Source organism: Melanerpes formicivorus, unplaced genomic scaffold (assembly GCF_026170545.1).
Source record: "Melanerpes formicivorus ecotype bairdi unplaced genomic scaffold, bMelFor1.0.p_v2 SCAF_15, whole genome shotgun sequence".
NCBI lineage: Eukaryota > Metazoa > Chordata > Aves > Piciformes > Picidae > Melanerpes > Melanerpes formicivorus.
This window is the reverse complement of record NW_027142367.1, coordinates 17,864,523-17,879,185: the sequence shown is the minus strand read 5'-3', so window position 1 is coordinate 17,879,185 and position 14,663 is coordinate 17,864,523. Positions and strand designations below refer to the sequence as shown.

The window sequence follows — 14,663 nt, the reverse complement described above, 5'->3', positions numbered from 1 at the left end:
GTAAATTTGTGACTTTGACTAAAGCATTTCTGGTCTCACTTCTAACACCAGAAATCTAAAGTCACTATTAGATTTCAACTATTAGATTTCAGATGTAACTGAAAGTTGAATTTTGTGTATATTCTCTGTAAAACTAGCTACAGAAAAGATGCACAAACTAGACCTAGCATTTAAAATAGCTGAAGCAGCAAAACTTTTTTTCCATAGATCATTCAGAACAGAATCCAGAATTTTGGTTTCAGTTACATTAGAGCAAGTCATACGTGTCACGGTTTTATATGCAGAGAGTAATTGCTAGGCCATTTCTGAAGAAACTCAGAAGTTGCATCCTAGCTGAGGCTGCTGTGGCTGACAATAGCACCTTAGTCTTCTGTAGTCGGAACCTTCTTACTGTAGGAAACTCTGTCTTTCCTTCCTTCCCTGACACATAGGTATTACTGTATGTAACCATGGCATAGACTCTTTGGCCTGTAATCAAGAACATCCAGTTTTCCTAGATAAGCCAGGCAATTCATGTTGCCTAGGACTGTAAATTCCTCAGAACAGATTGGGGCAAAGTGACACATATTAACTAGCACCTCTGTCCACTGCCTAAACATAACTAGAATTAACTTCAGTGTGTCCACCCTATGAATTGGAGCAGTCATGTGGTTGTTCTGTATCTCCCGCAGTAGCTGGGGTGGGCAGTAGCTGAGGAGACAGCACAGACATGCAAAAAGAAAATTATGCAAACAGAATGATGGGAAAGAAAGAAGATTTTGGTGGTGATATTCTGTAATTATGTCAGTAGCACAGGTGGTATTTCCCATGGAAATGTGTCAAGAGTTCTTTTCTGAAGTGAAAAAAATCTCAGACTACAGTTTAATAGAACAAATTTTATAAACAAAGGAAGATCTGTTATGAGTTAGACATTATGCAGTGGGAACAGCAATCTGTATTTCCTATATTACATTCAAATATCTGCCAATCAGCTGTTTGCTGTGATGTCTATGATATTGTCTTAAGCACTTCTGGCCTTGCAGAGTGTGAAGAGCCATTTGAGAGCAAAACAGTGCTGTGACGAGTTTCTCAGTGTGGGGTGACTAGATACAATAAGGATTGTGAAACAAAGTTGTTCGTACTGATGTATTACAGTAGAAGGCATGCTTGGCATGAGTGTTCTGACTGTACCAAACAGCATCCATTACCTTTTTGTGGTTTTGAATATGTACCACACTTCAGGTGACAGATGTTCACCAACCACACCTTCATTAGGACTTTTGTTTTCCCAACTGAATGAGAACTACTCATCCAACAAGTTCACAATCCTGCAAACAAATCCTCTGGACACTCACTGTTGTGGAAAGGCAAGAGGAGCACCTACCTCACACATTCCAGCTATTGAAGTGAATATACGTGCTTTGGCCATACATTTTTTTTGCTGATTCTCAATTTGCAAAACTTATCTATTGCATTTCTGTCTTGAATTATCATCACCTGCCCGGTAATGCACAGGGACGTGGCATGCTACCCATTTTGAGGATTCAGGTTGGTAAGAGTGATGTTGGAAAGCAATACATGGGAAACGGTAATATACAGCAGTCGAAACATTGAACCCACTGAAGTAAAAGTTCCTATTTGCATTGAAGAACAAATCTGAAGGAAACCATTCATTATGCAGCCTTGTTAGATGATTCCCACAATAAACCTGATAGCAACAGAAAAGTTTCTTTAGTAGATTTTGTCTATGATTTAGCTGGCAATGAATTAGACAACTGTAAGACCGCTCATTTTGGTTTTGCTAGACATTGTTCTACCTTATATCCATTACAACTCACTTTGCCTCATCTAAAATTGCTGGTAATGTCAAAGGAAATACTGCAAGACAAGTATCATAGAATCTTGCTCCTCAGGTAAATGTCTAATTGTATACTAGCAATTATCCCTTAGAAGACCTGCGTGAGGTGGCTGTAGTCTTGGTAAGGACCACTAGGACAGCAGAGCTCTCTTCAAGATCACCCAGTGCTGCTATCTCAGCAAGAAGCTTGCTGTATATAAGAGCTGGCTGCCAGCAGTGAAATCAGTGCTGCCATGACTATATCAATAGCAATTCTCAACGATATCAGGCATTAAAGGATCTTCACAACACCTTCTCAGTTCTGAGTGTTCCTGCAAGCTGCTAAGACACCTAAGGGCAGAGAGTTCCAGAAGATGCTTAATATCTCACAAGATTTGACTTAAGCAGGCTCAGCTTGCACATGTCCAGCAACTCCATTCTGACCTTAAATTATTGAATGTTTAATGAGAAATAATGACTTGCACAGTGTGAAATCTGACTTTAAAGATATGTGCTGAGTCAGCTCCTCTCTGTAGGCTGGAAGACGCTTGGAGCCACTGGACTGTGGGCCCTGCAGCAGCTGAAGCACAGACCAGCAAACAGCTCCTGAAACCACTGCTCTTCAGTGGAGTGTTGGTCCTTTTATTTCAAAATAGCCAGATGCACATATGTGCGGAAAGTTGCTGTGTTCTCTTGTTAACCAGCTTTCACTTTTCAAGGGGGTGGTTGTTGAAGCTCTCTGTGCCTGCATGTCCCTGTGTCACTGAGGAAAAACTCTTGGTGACTTCCTGGAAAGAGGTAGCCACTAAGGGTACCATGGCACCTTTTAGTGCTGAGGTGTGATTCTACTGATCAGATGCTCTTGATTTCCTATATGCAAACCTGCTGGAAGATGTAGGAGTAACTGGAATAAATAGGAGCAGAATTTGGCTCTGGGTTTAAACCAAATAAAGTCGGCTTTATAAGTTGCAGTAAAAGGAGGATTCTGCATTTCTGTAAAGACACAGTGAGAAAAACTGCAAAAAAGCTAAGCATGGGGTGTACCTGGTTAATCTCAAATTTACTGTGCTGCTACCCTAGTATGTGAAGCACTAAGCAACCACATCTACAGAGCTTCTCCCAAGGAAGGAGGGACTGAAAGAAATCCCCAGTTACACTCTTGCCCTTTCTGTCCTAAAAGAAGCCGGACTTAGCATTAGAGACCTCATTGTGGCAACCTTTTAGTAAGTAGTAGATCATTTCTTTTCTAAAGAGTTTGCATTAAAAGGCCCTAGTCTTTCCAAGGCTTGCTTCATTCTGCATCTCTGAATTGGCCCTTTAAGTCGATGAGACTACTCACATGCATAAAGTTATGCCCAAATTTTTTGTAATGTAAGAGTACAGATAAGATAGGATCTGAGAAAGGAAGAATTGTAATCCTCATCTTGCAGATGAGGAACTGAAGCACACCCCCCTGAGACTGTATATGTGCTCACGAATAGTTTCTGTCAGGTTGACCGTGCCCTCTGGACTGTCAGGGCTGGATTTCAGTGACAGTTACTGAAGTTCCGATCCTGTGTTTAAAGTCGCGTGGTTAGAAAAGTGTGGAACATATTTTGCATGGGATGTGAATGACCAGGTTGAGTTACAGGAGGATGATCTAACGCTTTTAACCTCAGCTCCGAGGCGTTACAGGTGGATGTCTGCAAGTGACGCCCTGTGACATCCTCCCCTATCGCTGTGCCCGGCCGTTGCCTGCCGTGCTTGGAGACCTCCACGTCCAGGCGCCGCATGAGTCCGGCCCCAGGAGCGCCCGGCGAAACGGTGAGGAGCCCGGTCCCTCTCCCACGATTCCGGTTCGACACAGCCTGCGAGGCACCCCGGTAAAACACCTCGCCAGGTAAAAGCCCCTCTGCAACAGCTGTCCCAGTGTCTGGCAACCGCTGGCCCGGGCGACGGCACCTGCGGGGCGCGGGTGAGGGGCGGACGGGAGCGGTTGGGGGAGGGACCGGGCACGGAGCGGCATCCCGCGGGGTAGCGCCGGCATGTGGAGGCGCGCCGTCGCAGCTACCGCCCGCCCCGGCCCAGGCGTCTCAGGTACCACGGGGCGGGGGTGGTCCCGGGCGGGCACCTGCCGCAGTGGCGGAGGGCGGGCGGGGTGGCAGCCCGGGTCGGCTGCGGCGTGGGGGTTGGGGGGGAGGGGGCCGCGGGGAGCCGGCATTGCTGGGGAGAAGTTGCTGGGAATGTAAAGTGGGAGACTGCGGAGCTCAGCAGGCAGATCATCCCATCCCACTGTTTCTTCCTCTCGTCCTCGTCCCGCCCGCTTCCGCTTTTTTCTTTCTTTTTTCTTTTTTTTTTTTTTTTAATTTAATTTTAAAATATTGCCCCGCGATTTGGGAGTTTCCGAGCGCTTCCTTAGAATTTCAGAGTTCAGTAGCTGTAAGGAGCTGGCCGGGAAAGAGGTGTTTATTGATTCTAAGGGCAGAGAATCGGCGCAGCGGTGCAAGCGTTGCCCCAAGCGGGATCGGGTGCCGAGCGGTCTGTGTTTGCCTCCTCGAGCGGGCTACAGCACTTCGGTTCATTGACAACTCGAGTTCAAACTGCTTGCGCCTGTAATTTTCAGAGGGGAGGCAGGTATGGAAGTTGTGAAAGCCATTAGGAACTCGTAAAATTAGAAGCCCCCGTGCGCATGAGGGGAACGCCGTTAGAGAAGCTGCCGACTTCCGAACAGCGGTGCCACAAGTTTTCCTCCTTGCGATACAGCCTGTCGCAACTAGAGGATTTCTTTCACCCTGCTCCGCGAAGTTCCACGCTCTGCGAGGGGTCGATTTCACTCTGTAGTCGTTATTAAAGAAGACTTACGTAGTTAGAAACTGTGAAGAAACGAGTTCCCACTGCAGCAGTCGATTCTAAGGAAACTTTTAATTTTGTGCTTCAAAAAACCTGGTAACTTCTTGGATTCCTTTTCAGCGTTGGTCTAGAAGGTATGGTAACACTGCCAAGCATTGTGCAAAGCATTCTACTTCCGAAATTGTTAATAATACTATGTCAGAAAAACATTTTGTAACATAGGATTGCAAATTGTCTCCGAAAAAAAATATATATTTTATGGAATGCAAGAATTTTTATACTGATAAGGTCACTGTCTCGAAACACGCGAATTGTTGCAGAGAGTGTAATGTTGCCTTTTTCTTTTTCTGTTTTTGTTGTTTGGGGGGTTTGTTGGTTTGTTTTGGTGTTGCTTCGTGTGAGAAATTGTTTTGCTTCGGGTTTTCTCCCTTCACTGAGCATGTTTACACCTATAAGTGCAAATAATATTTTCAAAGGATTTTGTGTAGGGATCAAAAGTTAGAATGAGAGCTTTCTGACTAGATATTTTTCAATAGCTAGATGCTAGCCAGGTTATATCTGTCCAGCCATCCAAACAACTACCCAAATTAAATAAACCAGGTATCTAATCCCAATTATATTTCATGCATTCACCTTAGCAACCCATTTGCTAGACTTTAATAGACTGGTTTTAAAATTGGAAGCTGTAATGCATTGTAAGGGCCAAATCCTTTAAAAGATGCACCCTGTTAGCTTCAGTTCACTGCTCACATCAATTGTGACTCACATGCATACTGAAGTACCATGTAGTATGACTCTCTATTAAACGTTGTAAATGATCACTGAAATGTAAAGAAAAAGCATATTAATATATTGCATTTAGAAATAAGTACTAAAATTCCCTTCAAATACTTGGAATTCTTCATCTGAATGAAGCAGAGTCAGGATCTGAGTGGCTTGCAAGACTGCTCTCTTGCCTTGCTTGCTCTCTCACCTTGCTAGTGAATCGCATGGTTTTAAGTTGTTCAGAATCTTAGTGAAATAGGAAAATAAAGGATGGGATGGATTTCTGGGATGAAAAGATACCTGCTTCTGAATTACACAAAACAAATTTTGCCTTTAGGTAACTTTATTCATTTTTCTTTCTCTTCTCTAATAAGGGAGATTTTAAGTGAAAAATGTGAGAGTGGATTTGTTCACGCTGTCATGAGAATGCCCAGTGTTCCTCTTCACGGGTTAATGTAACACTAGCATGCAGGAGTTCGTACTACCTCCATTTTCCAAAAGTTGTCATTGCTCACATGCAAGAAGCTCCTAACACTGGCATGCTCTGCTTTACTTCTGACTCATAAATGTTTCTTTTAAAACCAAATGAAAAATATAGAGGATATACTGCTGTAGACTCCATATGCTTCCATCCCCTTGAGGTCCCTTCACCCATAGCAAAGCTCTACCAACTTTTATTTTGATGGCTGTATGCTTTATTCCTTTATCAAACCCTTTGAGGCTTCTGTATGGGGATGTGAGAAACTGTAAACCAACTTGCAAGACCGACTTGTTAGAGTCATAGCTTAGCAGAGCTGCGTGAGTGAAGTGTCCAAAACAGTTCATACTCCTTAGCTCGTGTTTCTGTTATCCTAGATTTGCTTTCAACCCTAAAGACTTTTTCCCAAATATTAACATCCATGTGATCCTTGTATTTTTCTTCAGTTTTGTGGGTTGGTTTGCCTCTGTGTGTTTGTTTTGTTCTGTGGATTTTTTTGAGTTTTGGTTGCTTGATTGGTTGGGTTGGTGGTTTTTTTGTTTGGTGTTTGGGTTTGGTTTTTTTTTTGGGTTGGTTGGTTTTGTTGTTTTGGGTTTGTTTTTTTTAGTAAAGTAGGCTAAACTTAGAACTTGATATACTGCAAGTTTATTAAAAAAAAAAGGGGGGGGGGGGGGGGGGCGGGGGAAGTAGAAATTATATCCCTAAAGATTGGGTAAATTTAAGATCAAAAGCTAAGGAGAAAACAGGTGTATCCACCAAATGAGAAGACTGACCAGACTGAAGTCATTTGAAGTTCGGTGCTGGTCATCCTCAGGAGCCAGTATTTCAAACCTCTACCTCCTGGGTATGGCTTCCAGTGGAAGTATCAGGAACACAGAGGCATAATGTGGAATTGCTCTGACTGTCTCAATTCAGGCAGGAAGGACTAATGGGCTCTAGGAGTTACAGGGATAACTAATCTCTCCAGCTCAATGTTACTGATGGGAAGACAGGGCTCATGGTTCTGCCCTTCATGTTTCCAGTAACCGGAGAAGCTTAGATTCTGATCCTGTGTGCACAGTTTTTCCCAGCTAAGTATTTCTTGGGGTGGCTACCTAACTGCAACTGAGCAAAGTGAGTTGGTGTAATTTTAATGGGTCCCATGCTCAGGAGCTGTAGTAGAGAGAAAAGCTGGTCATACACCTGCGATTTTCCGCCTTGACTCCTGGCTGGCAGTGCTCATTCTGGGAATGGCCTGATTGCATGTTGGCATGAATGACACCTTTGCCAATTGTGTTACATGCAGTGCCCAATAAAAAATGCAATAGTTTCCATCTCAGCATTATTGTAACAGTTTTCTTTTCCCTTGTGGACCAAAACCTCCAGCCTGCTTGCCACTTCCACTGAACAGCAATGAAGAAATGTAAGTGGAGAATCAGTCTTCAGAGTCTTACAGCAATGCAAAATTTGTTTCTCATCATTAAAACTGGATTACTCCAGAATATGGCCAAACCCATTTCCAGATCCATTTTATTTGAGTTATGGTGCCTTTTACACTAATGCCACAGTCTTGCAGAAAATAAGGAAATCAGTCCAGTCTGTGTTTCAGCAACAGAAAACAAGGGCATAATGAATTATATACTCTTCTAGCAGATCAGTTTTGTCAGTGCTTTCTTCAAAGGTCCAGAGGATATCAAAAGTCATGGATCCCAGCCTAATTGTGTGGCTTTTTGTCTGGAAAAACTTCCACTGAAGACTTGTGAGACTGATTTTTTTCCCTCTCTTATTTTGTGTGCAAGAGGAGCTGGGTCCACAGTGAAATTTGTTGGTTTTCCAGTCAAGATTCACATATGTACTTGATTATATTTTGACCAGTCATTACTTTCTGCTGTTATTAAGAGTATAGAATTAGACCAAAGGAAACATAGTAAAGTAGTAAAATGCAGTGTAGCAATAATGGGATCCCTGGAAAAAGCTGTCACCTTTATGAGTGCAAGGTGGGTTGTGCTGCTGGGCTAGTGGGGTGCCCTGGAATTCCTCTCCCAAGTGACAAACCCCACTTTCCTAGGAAGTATAAAATCACTCAGAAACAAAGACTTAGGAACAAATTTTGTTCTCAGAAAACTTCCAAAATAGAAGAAAATGCAGGAGGCTGCACCACTGGACAAATATCATTGGAGTAAAAATAATTGCTAGATAGTTTCAGGATACAGGGAATATCAGCTGAGGAGTGGAAGATAAAGGGACCTCATCGGTTTTTCTGTGACTGTGATTCTTTGGGAAGCACTTTTAAATGCTTACAACTCAATGCAAGAAGCAAAATAGGGAAGTTCTAGTCACTTTTTTTTTCCTTTTCTGTAATCAAAAATTATTAATTTTTCCTCCACTGAAGGGGAACAGCATTTAAGGACAAATGTGAACTCTAGCTAAGGCAAGATAGGCAGCTTTGGTCTTGTTGGCTTTGGGGCAATTTTTCAGTCGGGAGGATACTTTAAATATGTTCCACTCACCTGAAGTACCTTCAGGAGTTTTCTCTCCCTAGCAGCTTTCCCACAAAAAAAGACTGTCTCTATCTGGGAAATTCCCTACTTCCAAGGTCACCTGTAGTTTGTTATCCTTATGTCTGTCACCTATACAGTAACATAAGTACAACTTTGACTCAAAAAGAGTTTTATTTACTCTCTAACTTTAAACGGAATTATGTTACTCACCAAGAGTATGTTGATTGAAAGCCCGACAACTCCTGCCTCACCCTTTGCCTTTAAGACGCACCTTCCTTCATAGTTTCAGCTGATGATCGAGAAGAAATTGCAAGTTATTTATGCACTAAGCAGACATTACCAATACAGTGCGGTGACTGCAAAGACAGGTCCTAGTCCTGAAAAGATATGTGCCTGTTCTTAGCTTTGTTTGTACCATTGCAAATTCATGGGCTAGGACAGAGCAGTTTGGGCATCTGCGTGGCACGCTCATGCTTCTTTCATAAGTGCCTCCAGTTTTTGATGAGCTGTAACACTGAAATGGTCACTTCTTTTTTTTTTTAAGCACACCTTTAGCTTATTTTGAAATGTATTTCACATGAAAGAGACACATTACTTCTGATCTCTGTTGCTCTAGCTTTCTCAGTAAAAGATAAATTTCCTAAGATACATCTGATTCCTCACTGCATTGCTTTATTCTGCTTGTGTCAACTCACTGAGAACAGTGAAGCAAGTGCAATATAAAGTTGGAATTCTCAGTAGTGGACTGGGTCCAAAATATTTGCAAAAGCAGAATGAGTTAGCTGTAACATGCAGTGTGGAGAAACCTGCTAGTTCAATTTTAGTAATGTTTGGATTTATTTTTAGGTTTCTTTAGGGAGAGTGGGGGGGAAACAACAAAAAAAAACCCAGAGAACACACAGATCTCTAATATGCTTATTCAGGCTCATGATGTCTTTTAATAATCCATAGCAGCTTGAACAATTAGGAAGCAATTCTGTGATCATGAAGCAGACTTACTGAAACTTCCTATAATTTGGACAAATTGACTACTGATATATTGCTGGGGATGCTTGGAAGGCAAAAATTCTGGGCATAGAGGGATGCTTTTATGTTTTCTCTATTGTATATTTAGATAGGTTGTGCCAAGGACCTCCTACATTTTCTAAACAATATATATATATACACACATATATATAGTTACAAAAAGTAGAGTTTTGCATCTGCTGCTTGCCTTCCTTCAAGGAAGAGCCCTGGAAGACTATTCAGAAGCTCAATTTGACCACTTGAGAATGTGCTGTATTCTCAGATTAAGTGCCTTAATTTACACACCTCACCTTTTTAGTCAGTTTATTTCTAAGATGGAAATGTGTGCATTTTCTTTGTCATGGTGAATTTATTCCACTTTTCGGCTTGGTTTTTAGTCAATAAAGGTGGCAGGGTTTAATGAGTTAATAAAATGTGGCCTTAATTAGGAAAATTACCTTCATATTTTTCTCATATTACGGAAACAATTTATAATTACTCTGGTTGGAAGAGCTCTTCATATTTAAATGGTACCAAGTGCAGTAGTTTGCACACAAGGTCAGTAAAAAACACCTGATTTTTCTTGTTTTGCCTTTAACAATGAATTGCTATGTTATAGTTCATCCAGTAAGATGTTAAGAAGAGAGCATGTGAAACATACAAACGTGCATACAAGATGAACTTTTTGCTTTTGCCAGTGCTTTAAAAATATTTCCCAAAGAATGAGAATTATGTCAGATCTTTGAGAAAAAAAATTTTGTACCCTCACAATTGTTCACTAACACAGGAATTAATTTTTGCAGGTGGCAGACATATAAATGTTTCACATCTACACTGTTAGCGGAGTTCTTAATCTTGTGTGTTGAATTACAGTGCTTCCTTCATGTTGCAGACAGGAGTTCTTCATTGAAGTTTGACTGTATTCTCATAATTGTATTATCAATTTGTGTAGTTAACCAGAGTTTACTCCACAGAATAGAGAAATGACTGAATAAACTAAACATCTCCCTCGACTTTGGTAGAAAAAGGTGAACATGGAATTGGCATAGAGGGAGACAAATTGATCCATTCAGTTTCAACCTTTTTTTCTGTTTGAATACAGTCCTTTAAAAGACCTGGAGGTTGTTGTATTTTAAAAACAAATGGAAGGACACTGAAGTGCTTCTTATGAATCTCAGTTTTTAGTTTCGATAGAGGACCGCCCCTCATCTTTGTAGTTACTGTTTACATTGAGCTGCGTGATGAGGCAGAAATTAAAAATAGAATTAAAAGGCTTTTAAAATAGAGTCATTCACAAAGATTGTGAAGTCTAGCATATTAAATTACAATAATAAAGCTAATTATCAGCTGCTTCTTGAGATATTGCATACTTTTAATTAAACCTATTTTGTAGGATTCCAGCAATTTTCTTCAGATGTTTCCACTGGTTGTGCAACGCACGGTACCTTTTACCCGTGTTTACCAGCCTTCCTCTTGTGTGTTCTGTCACGTGTAGCACATTTGTATGTGAAGTTAAAAGTCTGTTAATAAAATAATTATAAGGCCTTTTCTTTAAAAGGAAACTAAATCTTAAGTATTTCTACAGGAATGTCCTCACTCAGCTCCTCTCTTGGTTGTTGGTTTAAACTCACTGACTTCAGTCAATGCAAGAGGCTTGGTTCTGCTAGGTTGAGACCCTCTGGTGCAATTATAAATGCACCTATATTACTCTTCTGTAAATCAATGCAACTCCCAGCTTAAAACCAAACTGGCTGATGACAGATACGTGATAATACATATCATTCTTAACCTGTTATTCACGTGCAAATACTCCTGTCAGGTACATTAAGGGCTGTGCTTTTCAGGCTGCAGTCTGGTTTTGCTTGATTATTATTTATTAAACTTCTCTTTATATGTGGTGATTGAGTCAAGGACCCATTTTGTGAGCTGTTCTTCAGCTTAGTTTGTAATGTGGGTCGGGGTTTTATGTTTCTGGTCGTTGGCTCAGATTTTCAGTTTGCTAAAGATGCAGCCTATGTGACGAGGAGCCAATAAGACATGTCAAAGACTACAAAGACAAGACGCATTCACACATAAGCACTCAGTTAGGGCCAGGTGCTTCAACTGGTGAGTGGTCTCTTTTCCTGCCACCGGGCTGCTTGCAAAAGTGAGCTGTGGAAGCCAGGCTGGGGTTTGCTTCTTAGTTTATTTATTTTATCACAGTTAACTGAAAGCTGCCACTGCTGAGGAACATATGTTTCCTTCTTTTTGTATTTGCAAAAGTTCCTGCAGAACATCAGGTCTGCCTGTAGAAGTTTGGGGTTTTTTTTTCCCCCCATTGTTCCAGACTTTATGAGCACTCATACTTTCTGCTCTTTGTGGAAAAGTGTACCTTGTGGCGGGGACTCAAGACAGAAGTATGCCATCAGGGAGCTTTCTGTCTTCTCAGCAACGCTACACATACAAATAGTCAGGAAACACACAGCCAGAGGTGATGTACCTTCGTGGACTATTCGCAGCACCAGAATTAGAACCGTCTGTAGGTGGAAGGACAGCTCTGAGCTTAGGTATGCTGGTGTAAGTCTAAAGTGGCTCCAAAATGTCAACATTTGTCATTTCATTTCCATACCAAAAGTGAGGTCCCACTGTGCTGTGTATGAAGCACATGTTGTCCACGGAAGTCGGCTTAGGAAACACAGAAGAAAACAAGATAGCTAGTCTTTGGCATTAGGTTAGATCATTCCATTGAATTATATCAGTGCCCCAATCTTGCAATCTTTTAGTATCCTAAGGAAGCAAACTTTGTAGGCCTGCTACAGTTACATATTTGTTTGAATTGATAAAACACTGTGTAAATGCTAAGCATTCATTTTCTTAACACGGAGGTTTGCTTTTCAATTTGCATTGTAAATGAAGGAGATGAAATAATAAACCAAGACTAGCAAATAATTAATTTGTTGTATTCTGAAAGATGAATCTTGAGGTCTTGACCTTGCAAGGATTTTTTTTTTTCCTATTTACACCCACAATCCTAAAAGGTCCCAAATTCACTCTTGGTTGTAATTGATAGTAGGTATAAAAGTAACAGTACCTCAGTGATTCAGAGGACATATTTTGATACATTCTTAAGCCATGGCACAAGTTATATTGTAGGGGGAGCAGCAAAAAGGGAAATCAGTCACATAAATTTTCTTTAGGCTCAAGATGCTAACCTGGACAAATGCTGACAGTTTCATATACAAAATAATTGTATGAGCATGGTCAGTTAGGTGTTTCTGTACTTAAAAAAAAAATCAACATAGCCCCCTGTCTTTTTTTGTGTGTGTATTGATTATTAATTAGCTTAAGATTGCAGCATTTGATTCTTTTTACAAAGCATTATTGCTGGCTTAATCTGTGAGTCTGGTATTTGCAGGCTACAAAGGAAAATAGGTTAGAATTCTGTCTCTGAGAAGTCTTAAAGCAGTGCTTTTATTGGTTTTGAATAGAGTTTTGTTTTGTTGGGTTGGTTTTTTTCCTGTTTGAAGCTATTTGGATTCCTAAATAGAAGAATTATCTATTATTATCTAGGTGCTGATCCCTTTCCCACTGTAAATGAGAGCTACACATGTTCAGCATTTGAGAGCACTATTGCTATGGTCAGATCCCCACCCAGCTTTTGATTTCTAACTTCAGGCTCCTAAATTGGCTGTTAACCTAAGTAGATGTGATTGCATGGAATGCAGCGAAGTCAGGCACGCTTCTTGTGCGAGCAATAAATGTGATGCTGTAAATGCAACTTACAATGAACAATTGTAAATCTTCTCGTTGTCAGAATGGACAGTTATTTAGGGGTTTGGGTCAGAGACATTCCCAAAACAAGATTCTTCTAGATAAATCTTTGCAAAGCGCTATTAATTTTAAAATGGACATCAAGTAGGTATTTTGGTGCAAATCTTTATATCCATACATAGGGCTCTCTTGCTCTCCAAGAAGTCAGAGACAACCTTTCTGCTGATCTGAGAGCAGAGGAAGGAGAGGGAGGGAAAAACAGGGCATAGTTTCCTATTCATAGATATATCATACCTAAGGCAACAAGGTAAATACTACTGTTAGCACTTGAAATGTAGCCCAAGACGTGTTATGTCTGTGTCCAGTGTGAAAAACCTTTTTAACAGGCATACAGCCAAAGCCAATGCACTGCTGCCCTTGCAGAACTGAGTGGGTAGTGTGGGGCCTGTAAGTTTCTGTAATGTAGTCTTTGCTGATACAGAGCCTAAGATGAAGTTAACTGGAATTTCATTAGTATTTACCAGATACCGTAGGACACTGTCGTGTGGGAGTACAACTTTGCCCTGGGAGCGATTCAAAAACACTTTTAAGATGTTTTAAAGTTTGGGGTTTTGTTGCTGTTGTTTTTATTAATTTGCTTAGTGTTTATGGATCTTAATCTACATTTAGGAGCCATGCTTAATTGTTCTGAGCAGCAATTAGGTGAGGGAAATCTTTCTGTTACCACCTTTCCACCAGCTCCAGGTTTCATCCCCAGGAAATGGATCAGCATTGCCAAATGTGTTGGCAAATCACTTAATTCAAGGAGGAACCTCTGAGAACTGAGGGCATGTCTTTCAGGACAAGCAGTCATCCAACCTCACAGAAAGCAAGCCTAGGAGTATTCCACTGGAAAAAAAAAATAAATTAAACCAAATTTAACAAACAAACAGAAAAAAACCCCAAACAACAAACCAAAAATGAAACAAACACAGCAACAACAAAATCAAACAAACCAACCCACTGCAAACCAGCAGTCTCCATTTAAGAATTGGGAATCGTTTTAAAACTGAATTCTGCCTCATGGCAGCGAGATGCAGGAAAGAGTACAGCTGAGAAGCGTGCTGCTTACGTTGGAGAAATGCTAAACCTAAGGCTTGTTTGTGCCCAAAGCAGGTAAATTCAGGAATATGAAAGCAAAAGAAATTTATTCCATTGCCACATCCTCCCCATGTTGCTCCCAGCCCTGCTGAGGCCTAGCAATAGGGAGAAGGCAGGTGCAGTCAGAAAAAAAGTGTCCATTGTGAGTGTGGTTCCATTGTGGTGTGCACTCTAATGGGATGTTTTGTTTAGTTGGCTGGGATTTGCTGTACTTTGTGGAAAACTGTAATACTCAGCTGATGCATAGTAGCCAGGTGCCCCTCAAAGGCAGTGATAGATGCATGGGCATTTGTTTCTTCCGTTGTGTTCAGTCATGCATGCAGGAGAAATAAGGGACTGTACCGAGCACTTCTGCCATGCCACCTGCCATTAATACACCACATTTCCAACAACTGAGCAG

The 14,663-nt window shown here is 41.1% G+C and overlaps 1 protein-coding gene across 9 annotated transcripts in view; it reads left to right on the top strand.

Moving 5' to 3' along the window:
* Positions 1–3,495: 3,495 nt before the first annotated feature.
* Positions 3,496–14,663, top strand: part of IKZF1 (IKAROS family zinc finger 1) — a 78,871-nt gene continuing 67,703 nt past the window's right edge. For 7 of the 9 annotated variants that reach the window (XM_068147721.1, XM_068147720.1, XM_068147718.1 and 4 more), the window contains exon 1: positions 4,001–4,779. The gene's annotated coding sequence lies outside the window, so the exon portion shown is untranslated. Of the gene's footprint in view, positions 3,696–3,848; positions 3,893–4,000; positions 4,780–14,663 lie in introns of those variants that run through there. The other 2 variants (XM_068147715.1, XM_068147714.1) reach the window with 2 other exon arrangements.